This window comes from Somniosus microcephalus, chromosome 1 (assembly GCF_052327205.1).
Source record: "Somniosus microcephalus isolate GS21.2 chromosome 1, FLI_Smic_1.0, whole genome shotgun sequence".
In the NCBI taxonomy this organism is placed as follows: Eukaryota; Metazoa; Chordata; class Chondrichthyes; order Squaliformes; family Somniosidae; genus Somniosus; species Somniosus microcephalus.
In genome coordinates, this window is record NC_140987.1 from 12,606,872 (window position 1) to 12,619,388 (window position 12,517).

The following is a 12,517-nucleotide window of genomic DNA, read 5'->3' on the forward strand; positions in this document are numbered from 1 at the left end:
TCCCCCCCCAGCCGCTCGCTCTCTTCCCCCCCAGCCGCTCGCTCTCTTCCCCCCCAGCCGCTCGCCTCTCGTTCCCCCCCCAGCCGCTCGCTCTCTTCCCCCCCAGCCGCTCGCTCTCTTCCCCCCAGCCGCTCGCTCTCTTCCCCCCCAGCCGCTCGCTCTCTTCCCCCCCAGCCGCTCGCTCTCTTCCCCCCCAGCCGCTCGCTCTCTTCCCCCCCAGCCGCTCGCTCTCTTCCCCCCCAGCCGCTCGCTCTCTTCCCCCCCAGCCGCTCGCTCTCTTCACCCCCAGCCGCTCGCTCTCTTCCCCCCCAGCCGCTCGCTCTCTTCCCCCCCAGCCGCTCGCTCTCTTCCCCCCCAGCCGCTCGCTCTCTTCCCCCCCAGCCGCTCGCTCTCTTCCCCCCCCAGCCGCTCGCTCTCTTCCCCCCCAGCCGCTCGCCTCTCTTCCCCCCAGCCGCTCGCTCTCTTCCCCCCAGCCGCTCGCTTCTTCCCCCCCAGCCGCTCGCTCTCTTCCCCCCCAGCCGCTCGCTCTCTTCCCCCCCAGCCGCTCGCTCTCTTCCCCCCCAGCCGCTCGCTCTCTTCCCCCCCAGCCGCTCGCTCTCTTCCCCCCCAGCCGCTCGCTCTCTTCCCCCCCAGCCGCTCGCTCTCTTCCCCCCCAGCCGCTCGCTCTCTTCCCCCCAGCCGGCTCGCTCTCTTCCCCCCCAGCCGCTCGCTCTCTTCCCCCCCCAGCCGCTCGCTCTCTTCCCCCCAGCCGCTCGCTCTCTTCCCCCCCAGCCGCTCGCTCTCTTCCCCCCCAGCCGCTCGCTCTCTTCCCCCCAGCCGCTCGCTCTCTTTCCCCCCCAGCCGCTCGCTCTCTTCCCCCCCAGCCGCTCGCTCTCTTCCCCCCCAGCCGCTCGCTCTCTTCCCCCCCAGCGCTCGCTCTCTTCCCCCCCAGCCGCTCGCTCTCTTCCCCCCAGCCGCTCGCTCTCTTCCCCCCCAGCCGCTCGCTCTCTTCCCCCCAGCCGCTCGCTCTCTTCCCCCCAGCCGCTCGCTCTCTTCCCCCCCAGCCGCTCGCTCTCTTCCCCCCCAGCCGCTCGCTCTCTTCCCCCCCAGCCGCTCGCTCTCTTCCCCCCCAGCCGCTCGCTCTCTTCCCCCCCAGCCGCTCGCTCTCTTCCCCCCAGCCGCTCGCTCTCTTCCCCCCCAGCCGCTCGCTCTCTTCCCCCCCAGCCGCTCGCTCTCTTCCCCCCCAGCCGCTCGCTCTCTTCCCCCCCAGCCGCTCGCTCTCTTCCCCCCAGCCGCTCGCTCTCTTCCCCCCCAGCCGCTCGCTCTCTTCCCCCCCAGCCGCTCGCTCTCTTCCCCCCCAGCCGCTCGCTCTCTTCCCCCCCAGCCGCTCGCTCTCTTCCCCCCAGCCGCTCGCTCTCTTCCCCCCCAGCCGCTCGCTCTCTTCCCCCCCAGCCGCTCGCTCTCTTCCCCCCCAGCCGCTCGCTCTCTTCCCCCCCAGCCGCTCGCTCTCTTCCCCCCCAGCCCGCTCGCTCTCTTCCCCCCCAGCCGCTCGCTCTCTTCCCCCCCAGCCGCTCGCTCTCTTCCCCCCCAGCCGCTCGCTCTCTTCCCCCCCAGCCGCTCGCTCTCTTCCCCCCCAGCCGCTCGCTCTCTTCCCCCCCAGCGCTCGCTCTCTTCCCCCCAGCCGCTCGCTCTCTTCCCCCCCAGCCGCTCGCTCTCTTCCCCCCCAGCCGCTCGCTCTCTTCCCCCCCAGCCGCTCGCTCTCTTCCCCCCCAGCCGCTCGCTCTCTTCCCCCCCAGCCGCTCGCTCTCTTCCCCCCCAGCCGCTCGCTCTCTTCCCCCCCAGCCGCTCGCTCTCTTCCCCCCCAGCCGCTCGCTCTCTTCCCCCCCAGCCGCTCGCTCTCTTCCCCCCCAGCCGCTCGCTCTCTTCCCCCCCAGCCGCTCGCTCTCTTCCCCCCCAGCCGCTCGCTCTCTTCCCCCCCAGCCGCTCGCTCTCTTCCCCCCAGCCGCTCGCTCTCTTCCCCCCCAGCCGCTCGCTCTCTTCCCCCCAGCCGCTCGCTCTCTTCCCCCCCAGCCGCTCGCTCTCTTCCCCCCCAGCCGCTCGCTCTCTTCCCCCCAGCCGCTCGCTCTCTTCCCCCCAGCCGCTCGCTCTCTTCCCCCCCAGCCGCTCGCTCTCTTCCCCCCCAGCCGCTCGCTCTCTTCCCCCCCAGCCGCTCGCTCTCTTCCCCCCAGCCGCTCGCTCTCTTCCCCCCAGCCGCTCGCTCTCTTCCCCCAGCCGCTCGCTCTCTTCCCCCCCAGCCGCTCGCTCTCTTCCCCCCCAGCCGCTCGCTCTCTTCCCCCCAGCCGCTCGCTCTCTTCCCCCCCCAGCCGCTCGCTCTCTTCCCCCCCAGCCGCTCGCTCTCTTCCCCCCCAGCCGCTCGCTCTCTTCCCCCCAGCCGCTCGCTCTCTTCCCCCCCAGCCGCTCGCTCTCTTCCCCCCCAGCCGCTCGCTCTCTTCCCCCCCAGCCGCTCGCTCTCTTCCCCCCCAGCCGCTCGCTCTCTTCCCCCCCAGCCGCTCGCTCTCTTCCCCCCCAGCCGCTCGCTCTCTTCCCCCCCAGCCGCTCGCTCTCTTCCCCCCCAGCCGCTCGCTCTCTTCCCCCCCAGCCGCTCGCTCTCTTCCCCCCCAGCCGCTCGCTCTCTTCCCCCCAGCCGCTCGCTCTCTTCCCCCCAGCCGCTCGCTCTCTTCCCCCCCAGCCGCTCGCTCTCTTCCCCCCAGCCGCTCGCTCTCTTCCCCCCCAGCCGCTCGCTCTCTTCCCCCCAGCCGCTCGCTCTCTTCCCCCCAGCCGCTCGCTCTCTTCCCCCCCAGCCGCTCGCTCTCTTCCCCCCAGCCGCTCGCTCTCTTCCCCCCCAGCCGCTCGCTCTCTTCCCCCCCAGCCGCTCGCATCTCTTCCCCCCCCAGCCGCTCGCTCTCTTCCCCCCAGCCGCTCGCTCTCTTCCCCCCAGCCGCTCGCTCTCTTCCCCCCAGCCGCTCGCTCTCTTCCCCCCCAGCCGCTCGCTCTCTTCCCCCCCAGCCGCTCGCTCTCTTCCCCCCCAGCCGCTCGCTCTCTTCCCCCCCAGCCGCTCGCTCTCTTCCCCCCAGCCGCTCGCTCTCTTCCCCCCCAGCCGCTCGCTCTCTTCCCCCCCAGCCGCTCGCTCTCTTCCCCCCAGCCGCTCGCTCTCTTCCCCCCCAGCCGCTCGCTCTCTTCCCCCCCAGCCGCTCGCTCTCTTCCCCCCCAGCCGCTCGCTCTTCCCCCAGCCGCTCGCTCTCTTCCCCCCCAGCCGCTCGCTCTCTTCCCCCCAGCCGCTCGCTCTCTTCCCCCCAGCCGCTCGCTCTCTTCCCCCCCAGCCGCTCGCTCTCTTCCCCCCCAGCCGCTCGCTCTCTTCCCCCCCAGCCGCTCGCTCTTCTTCCCCCCCCAGCCGCTCGCTCTCTTCCCCCCCAGCCGCTCGCTCTCTTCCCCCCAGCCGCTCGCTCTCTTCCCCCCCAGCCGCTCGCTCTCTTCCCCCCAGCCGCTCGCTCTCTTCCCCCCCAGCCGCTCGCTCTCTTCCCCCCCAGCCGCTCGCTCTCTTCCCCCCCAGCCGCTCGCTCTCTTCCCCCCCAGCCGCTCGCTCTCTTCCCCCCCAGCCGCTCGCTCTCTTCCCCCCCAGCCGCTCGCTCTCTTCCCCCCCAGCCGCTCGCTCTCTTCCCCCCCAGCCGCTCGCTCTCTTCCCCCACAGCCGCTCGCTCTCTTCCCCCCAGCCGCTCGCTCTCTTCCCCCACAGCCCGCTCGCTCTCTTCCCCCACAGCCGCTCGCTCTCTTCCCCCACAGCCGCTCGCTCTCTTCCCCCACAGCCGCTCGCTCTCTTCCCCCACAGCCGCTCGCTCTCTTCCCCACAGCCGCTCGCTCTCTTCCCCCACAGCCGCTCGCTCTCTTCCCCCACAGCCGCTCGCTCTCTTCCCCCACAGCCGCTCGCTCTCTTCCCCCCAGCCGCTCGCTCTCTTCCCCCACAGCCGCTCGCTCTCTTCCCCACAGCGCTCGCTCTCTTCCCCCACAGCCGCTCGCTCTCTTCCCCCACAGCCGCTCGCTCTCTTCCCCCACAGCCGCTCGCTCTCTTCCCCCACAGCCGCTCGCTCTCTTCCCCACAGCCGCTCGCTCTCTTCCCCCACAGCCGCTCGCTCTCTTCCCCCACAGCCGCTCGCTCTCTTCCCCCACAGCCGCTCGCTCTCTTCCCACAGCCGCTCGCTCTCTTCCCCCACAGCCGCTCGCTCTCTTCCCCCACAGCGCTCGCTCTCTTCCCCCACAGCCGCTCGCTCTCTTCCCCCACAGCCGCTCGCTCTCTTCCCCCACAGCCGCTCGCTCTCTTCCCCCACAGCCGCTCGCTCTCTTCCCCACAGCCGCTCGCTCTCTTCCCCCACAGCCGCTCGCTCTCTTCCCCCACAGCCGCTCGCTCTCTTCCCCCACAGCCGCTCGCTCTCTTCCCCCACAGCCGCTCGCTCTCTTCCCCCACAGCCGCTCGCTCTCTTCCCCACAGCCGCTCGCTCTCTTCCCCCACAGCCGCTCGCTCTCTTCCCCACAGCCGCTCGCTCTCTTCCCCCCCAGCCGCTCGCTCTCTTCCCCCCAGCCGCTCTCTCTCTTCCCCCCCAGCCGCTCTCTCTCTTCCCCCCCAGCCGCTCTCTCTCTTCCCCCCAGCCGCTCTCTCTTCTTCCCCCCCAGCCGCTCTCTCTCTTCCCCCCCAGCCGCTCTCTCTCTTCCCCCCCCAGCCGCTCTCTCTCTTCCCCCCCAGCCGCTCTCTCTCTTCCCCCCCAGCCGCTCTCTCTCTTCCCCCCCAGCCGCTCTCTCTCTTCCCCCCCAGCCGCTCTCCTCTCTTCCCCCCCAGCCGCTCTCTCTCTTCCCCCCCAGCCGCTCTCTCTCTTCCCCCCCAGCGCTCTCTCTCTTCCCCCCCAGCCGCTCTCTCTCTTCCCCCCCAGTCGCTCTCTCTCTTCCCCCCCAGTCGCTCTCTCTCTTCCCCCCCAGTCGCTCTCTCTCTTCCCCCCCAGTCGCTCTCTCTCTTCCCCCCCCAGTCGCTCTCTCTCTTCCCCCCCAGTCGCTCTCTCTCTTCCCCCCCAGTCGCTCTCTCTCTTCCCCCCCAGTCGCTCTCTCTCTTCCCCCCCAGTCGCTCTCTCTCTTCCCCCCCAGTCGCTCTCTCTCTTCCCCCCCAGTCGCTCTCTCTCTTCCCCCCCCAGTCGCTCTCCTCTCTTCCCCCCCAGTCGCTCTCTCTCTTCCCCCCCAGTCGCTCTCTCTCTTCCCCCCCAGTCGCTCTCTCTCTTCCCCCCCAGTCGCTCTCTCTCTTCCCCCCAGTCGCTCTCTCTCTTCCCCCAGTCGCTCTCTCTCTTCCCCCCCAGTCGCTCTCTCTCTTCCCCCCCAGTCGCTCTCTCTCTTCCCCCCCAGTCGCTCTCTCTCTTCCCCCCAGTCGCTCTCTCTCTTCCCCCCCAGTCGCTCTCTCTCTTCCCCCCCAGTCGCTCTCTCTCTTCCCCCCCAGTCGCTCTCTCTCTTCCCCCCCAGTCGCTCTCTCTCTTCCCCCCCAGTCGCTCTCTCTCTTCCCCCCCAGTCGCTCCTCTCTTCCCCCCAGTCGCTCTCTCTCTTCCCCCCCAGTCGCTCTCTCTCTTCCCCCCCAGTCGCTCTCTCTCTTCCCCCCAGTCGCTCTCTCTCTTCCCCCCCAGTCGCTCTCTCTCTTCCCCCCCAGTCGCTCTCTCTCTTCCCCCCCAGTCGCTCTCTCTCTTCCCCCCCAGTCGCTCTCTCTCTCCCCCCCAGTCGCTCTCTCTCTTCCCCCCCAGTCGCTCTCTCTCTTCCCCCCCAGTCGCTCTCTCTCTTCCCCCCCAGTCGCTCTCTCTCTTCCCCCCAGTCGCTCTCTCTCTTCCCCCCCAGTCGCTCTCTCTCTTCCCCCCCAGTCGCTCTCTCTTCCCCCCCAGTCGCTCTCTCTCTTCCCCCCAGTCGCTCTCTCTCTTTCCCCCCAGTCGCTCTCTCTCTTCCCCCCCAGTCGCTCTCTCTCTTCCCCCCCAGTCGCTCTCTCTCTTCCCCCCCAGTCGCTCTCTCTCTTCCCCCCCAGTCGCTCTCTTCCCCCAGTCGCTCTCTTCCCCCCAGTCGCTCTCTCTCTTCCCCCCCAGTCGCCCTCTCTCTTCCCCCCAGTCGGCCCTCTCTCTTCCCCCCCAGTCGCCCTCTCTCTTCCCCCCAGTCGCCCTCTCTCTTCCCCCCCAGTCGCCCTCTCTCTTCCCCCCCAGTCGCCCTCTCTCTTCCCCCCCAGTCGCCCTCTCTTCCCCCCCAGTCGCCACCTCTCTTCCCCCCCAGTCGCCACCTCTCTCTTCCCCCCAGTCGCTCTCCTCTCTTCCCCCCCCAGTCGCTCTCTCTCTTCCAACAACAACATGCCCTCGAAAAAGCCTCGGCACCGCCGGGCACTCCAGCTAGTCTATATATATAAAAGGATATGTCTATCTGTCTGTCTCTCTGGCCGGTTGTACAATCAAAAGTCATAGAGCGTACCTACACATATGTTATATCAAAAGAAAGCTCATCATTAGGGGACTCTTGTAGACGTATTTACTTTTTGCTTGGACAAAAATTGTGCCGACGGTCGGACAAAAATTGTGCCGACGGTATCCAAAAAACGTTCAAAATTCCTCTCATTAGCCGCTCATTTGCATCGAGTGGGGGCGGGTTCATTGTGTGTGCGGGCGGGCCATCCTACAGTTGAGTGACGTGATGATTGACCAATCCTACAGTTCAGTGACCTGACGTTTGACCAATCGGTGTGTGTGTGGGCGGGCCTTATCATTCTGAACCGAGGTGAGTCGCCGCCATCTTGATTCCAAACTTTTCATTTCTTTTTCCCACTTTCTGCGTGTTTCTTTTCAAATCTACATTTCCAGCAAAAAAAAAGTTGCTTTTAAAACACAAAGGCCTAGAAATTCAGTATAGCCACGTTCGGGGCACTACAGTCGGGCGGCCGCTAAAGTTTGCGCCTGGCGCAAGTTAGCGCCACCTTCGCCGATATTCAGTCGCATCGCCCCAAGAGGTTGCTGCTGCGCTAAAACAGGCGATGCACGACTATCATTAGGCGCTAAGCCGGCGGTCCGGGGCGATACCCCTGAGGGCGGGCGCAGCGCAGGTGCGGCGAGTTGCTGATTGACGGCAGACTCTCTGGCGCCGGTCAGCTCTTAAAGGGGGAGGGTGGACTTGTCTGGCTGCCATGCCCTGCGCACTGCAGCCCTGAAGCAAGGCCTGACCAATGCTGGTTCATCAGTTCTACGCCCTGGACCATGGGGAAGCCCGCTATTCTTCCAAATCCCATTGTACGCTCTTGCTGCTTGTCCAGGGTCGTGGGGAAGGAGATGTACTGACGTCTCCTTCTGAAAAGGGCATTGTTCACCTGTCGGATGCAGCAATGCACCGCGAACTGGGAGATGTTGGCAATGTCCCCAGTAGCGGATTGGAAGGAGCCGGTGGCATAGAAGTTGAGAGCCACCTTCACTGCCACCGACAGAGACGTCCTGCTCCTCAGCTGTGGCTGCAGATCTCTGCGAAGCAGGTGGCAGATCTCAGTGACCACCTCCCTTCTGAATCGCAGCCTCCGAACACACTGCTCCTCAGACATGTTCAGATATGAGAACTGCTGGCGGTATACCCTGGGTGGGTAAGGCCTCCTGTGCCGACACCTGTTGGCCCTTCTCCGTCTGGCCATGACTGGCACTCTCTCACGGCGTCTCTGATCCCTTTGAATGCAATGCAGAAAGCCAACGTTTCCACCCATTGTAGCCCCCATTACAGTATATGTGGCGACTCAAGGCTATGGCACTGAAAGTGAAATCCAAGTGCAAAGCTCTGGCCTGAAGCCAGAAGTACCTGTGCGAGCGCTGAGTCAAAGCAGAAAGCTCTCTGCCTTTGTCTCTCACACAGAAGGATTGGCACAAAATGGCTGTCACTTATAATGCAGGAGGAGTCCCCTTTAAATAGCGCCCCCCGCACCGACTGGGAACCGTTCCCCTCTACCAGTCGCTGGGGGCGCCAGGCGCAAAGAAGGGCGGCGCCACTGAAGTTCCGGTTTGGGGCGCACAAAAGGCGTTGCACAATGAAATGACGTCAGGATCTGCGCGCGCAGCTGAGCGCGCGCAAAGACTTTGCGCCGACGCTAAATCTCTAGTGAAGTTGGGGAGAGGCGCAGATCGCCGGTAGCCGCCTATCGCCCAACGTCTCCTCCTCCTAAGGCGCTACCGGCTGGCGCAAGCAACTGAATTTCTAGGCCAAATTGTTTTTTAAAAAAGTTAATTAATTTGTAAATCTTTTCTCTAACATCTAGAATATTCCTACCTTTCACCGTTTTTCCAGGCCTGTAAGCCTGGGCCTCTGTTGCCCAGCCACGCCCGAGCTAGGCACCACCCGTCGCGCTCAACAAGCGGATCGTGATCGCCGCCATCTTTGTGAAGGCTGGACGGGGCGGGCCTGAGCCGAGCGTCGCCACTGCCGCCATCTTAGTAAAGGCGGGTGGGGCAGGAGTCAGCGCGCGCGACTTCAGTCCGGCCAGGCCTCACGCGGTAGGTTGCGCGGCGGCGTCTCTCTCTCTGCTCTTGAAGCCGGCTCGGGAGATCGGGGTTCGGCAGATCGGGGCTCGGGGGTGGGGGGGGGGCGGGGCTCGTGAGATCGGGCCTCGGGAGATCGGGGGGGGCGGGGCTCGTGAGATCGGGCCTCGGGAGGGCGAGGGGCGGGGTTCGGGACATCGGGGGGTGGGGCTCGGGATATCGGGGCTCTGGACATCGGGAGATCGGGGGGCGGGACATCGGGGGGCGGGACATCGGGAGGCGGGACATCGGGAGATCGGGGCGGGGCTCGGGGACTCCCCCTTCACCCCTCTCCACCTTCCTCCCCCTTCCCCCCCTCTCCCACTTCCCCCCCTCCTTCCCCCTTCCCCTCCATCGCCGGCAGAGGGGAGAGGGTCTGCTGGTTCCCCCCCTCCCTTTCTCCCCCCCTCCTTCCCCCACCTCCCCCTCTCCCCCCACCTCCCCCCTCCTCCTCCCCTCCCCCTCCTCTCCCTCCTCTCCCTCTCCCCCTCCTCCTCCTTTCCCCCTCCCCCTCCTTTCCCCCTCCCCCTCCTTTCCCCCTCCCCCTCCTCTCCCCCTCCCCCTCCTCTCCCCCTCCTCTCCCCCTCCTCTCCCCCTCCTCTCCCCCTCCCACTCCTCTCCCCCTCCCCTCCCCTCCCCCTCCTCTTCCCTCCCCTCCTCCTCTTCCCTCCCCTCCTCCCCTCCCCTTCCCCTCCCCCCTCCCCTTCCACCTCCCTCCCCCTCCCCTTCCTCCCCCCTCCCCTTCCTCCCCCCTCTCCCCTTCCTCTCCCCTTCCTCCCCCCCTCCTCCTCCCTCCCCCTCCTCCCCCTTCTTCTCCCCCTCCACCCTCCTCCCCTTCCCTTCCTTCATCCCCCCTCCTTCCCTCCCTTTTCTCCCCCCCTTCCCCCCAGTCACGCTCTCTCTCTTCCCCCCAGTCGCTCTCTCTCTTCCCCCCCAGTCGCGCTCTCTCTCCCCCCCAGTCGCTCTCTCCCCCCCAGTCGCTCTCTCCCCCCCAGTCACTCTCTCTCTCTTCCAACAACAACATGCCCTCAAAAATCCCTCGGCACCGCCGGGCACTTCAGCTAGTGCTCAATATACCGGCCCCTCCCGCGCCTGCGCGCTGGGCTCTTGTAGTCTGGATGCGGCACGTGGTCCACCGCGGGGAATGCTGGGTAAAAGCTCCCATTGAAAGACCAGATTAGTGAATGGAACATGATTTACTGTGATCGGATTGAGGACTGAACCATGTTCATTACAGTAGTTATGGTTAGTTTCTGCTGATCTTAATAACCCCTGTATCTGCGCTGGAGATTAATATTCTGTATAAATAGTGAATAAATAAAGCTCGAGGAACAGCACCTCATCTTTCGATTCGGCACTTTACAGACTTCTGGACTCAACACTGAGTTCAACAATTTCAAACTTTAACCTCTGCTCCCATTTTTCATGCTGTATGATTTTTCCATCCCCATTTGCAACATTTCCCAAGACTCGGTTTCACAGCCACATCTCTTTCCTCAGCAACTGTCTCCGGTTCCAACTTATTCCACGTGGATTCCAACTGAACTTCCACCCTTCGTGTTTCAGATCCACCCAGGATAACCTTCCTGCCTCTTACCTTAGTAATATCTGTTACATCTCCAGCTTTTTCCAGTTCTGATGAAGGGTCCCAGACCTGAAACGTTAACTCTGTTTCTCTCTCCACGGATGCTGCCTGGCCTGCTGAGTATTTCCAGCATTTTCTCTTGTTATTTCAGTGAATAAATCAGTTTGTTTCAAACACACAGTGTGTCAAATATTTGATTCCTCCAGACTGTTTAATTTTGGGGCCTTTTCTTACTCTAGATTATTTCCGTTCTCATCTCGTTCGCCTTCCACCACATCAAACCCCAAGCTTGCTCCATTTGAGTACACAACTTGTGGGTGTCATAGAATGAACTGTAGTGTCTCAATTACACTCATCTGCCATCAACTGGTCCAGGCAGCGGGCAGTCGAGGGGGTCGTTCGGCCCGACTGCCTGCCTCTCTTCTGGTGGCCCTGGAGATGGAGCACGTGGAGCCCGCCGGCAGGCTCGAGGCCTTCTGCGACCGGTGGGCGTTGCGGGGACTGGAGTGCATCATCACCCCGGCCAACACAATTTTAATTTAATTTGTTAAGTTTCATTTAATGGTTTTTTAAGTTACAGTTTATTTGTTTATGGTCCCGACAAAAGAGTAAACTCATCTGCACACCGCAGGGACTGGAGTGCTTATCACCACAGGTAATGAAATGTTAATTTTTAATTATTAAGTTTCCTTTAATGTTTTAAGTTAAGCTACAGTTTATTTGTTAGCACAAAAGAGTACACTCAGCTGCAATTCCTTTGAACCATAGCTTTATAGAAATATCTTGCATAAGTTTTGAAATGTGTTATTATCTGTATCTATCTGTATTACCCTTTGTGGATTCGAGTTAGTAAAACTCCTCCACACGTACTGCACGTGATAACCTTTGAAAGGTTCTGATCTTTGTAATAGTAATTTCTGAGCTGGATGGTCTCGTTGATTTAATTTCTTGTTACTAACATACCTTGCACTATTTCTTTAATCGAGATAATTGTTTCAAATACTTCCTTTATCAGGTCTTCAGCTCCTCCATTGATCCCTGTCAATGATCCTTTGTTAGGGGCTGGGGTTAGGGTGTAGGGTTAGGGGTTAGTGTTTGGGGCTGGTGGTTATTGGTTAGGAGTGGGGTTAGTGATTGGGGCTAATGGTTATTGGTTAGGATTGGGGTTAGTGGTTGGGGCTAGTGGTTATTGGTTAGGATTCGGGTTAGTGGTTGGGGCCAGTGGTTATTGGTTAGGATTGGGGTTAGTGGTTGGGGCTGGTGGTTATTGGTCAGGATTGGGGTTAGTGGTTGGGGCTAGTGGTTATTGGTTAGGATTGGGGTTAGTGGTTGGGGCCAGTGGTTATTGGTTAGGATTGGGGTTAGTGGTTGGGGCTAGTGGTTATTGGTTAGGAGTGGGGTCAGTGGTTATTGGTTAGGATTAGGGTTAGTGGTTGGGGCCAGTGGTTATTGGTTAGGATTGGGGTTAGTGGTTATTGGTTAGGATTGAGGTTAGTGGTTGGGGCTAGTAGTTATTGGTTATGATTGGGGCTAGTGGTTGGGGGTAGTCAATTGGAGGTTCGACTTAGCAGTTAGTGATTAGGGTTAGAAACCATTATTAACAACACAGGTGTCACTGGATGCATCTTTTTTCATTTCAGGTTTTTTAACCTCACACAGACGAGTCACGGAACAGCCTCGTGAATTGTTCATTCAAGGAACATTCTTTCTGGCTGGAGCCTGATTTTTTTCCCCCCCTTTCACATCTCGACAGTTCTCACAGAAAAATACATACACTTTGGGATTTGGGAACAAGAACAGGCGGATCCAGGTGTTGGGCTGGTTACATCACAATCATCAGCCTGCCTGAAATGGGCTTCTGAAAATAACCTGTCACCATCTGATTCCACTGTCATATCTTCATCTATTACCCGCCTTTCGCCCTCACTAGAGCACTTTTCACCACCATGACCATTCTCCATACTGAGGCTCTCTGATTTCCATTTATAGTCTCAATAAAAGTGGTCCCTGGATTTGGTGTCACAATGTAAGTGGTCCCTGGATTTGGTCTCAAAGTGTAAGTGGTCCCTGGATTCGGTGTCACAATGTAAGTGGTCCCTGGATTTGGTTTCCAGATTATTTTCCAGCCATTTTGAGATGTCCCTTACCCTGACACCAGAAAGGCAACACACCCTTCGGGACTCTCGATCCTGACTGTAAAGACTACTATCTATCCTTCTAATTATAGAATCCCCTATACGACAATGTTTCCACTCTGCTCCTCCACCCCTTGGACAGCCTCCTGTTCCACGGTGCCTTGGGCAGCATTCTAGCTGTCCTTCTCAGTCGTTCTCCTTATCCTCACAGGTATTGAGTACTTTGTACCTGTTGGGCA

The 12,517-nt window shown here is 62.0% G+C and overlaps 1 protein-coding gene across 3 annotated transcripts in view; it reads left to right on the forward strand.

Annotated features, from left to right (window-relative positions):
- The window catches only part of rictora (RPTOR independent companion of MTOR, complex 2 a), a 903,687-nt gene that overhangs the window by 303,534 nt on the left and 587,636 nt on the right, over nt 1-12,517 (forward strand). The window lies entirely within an intron of this gene.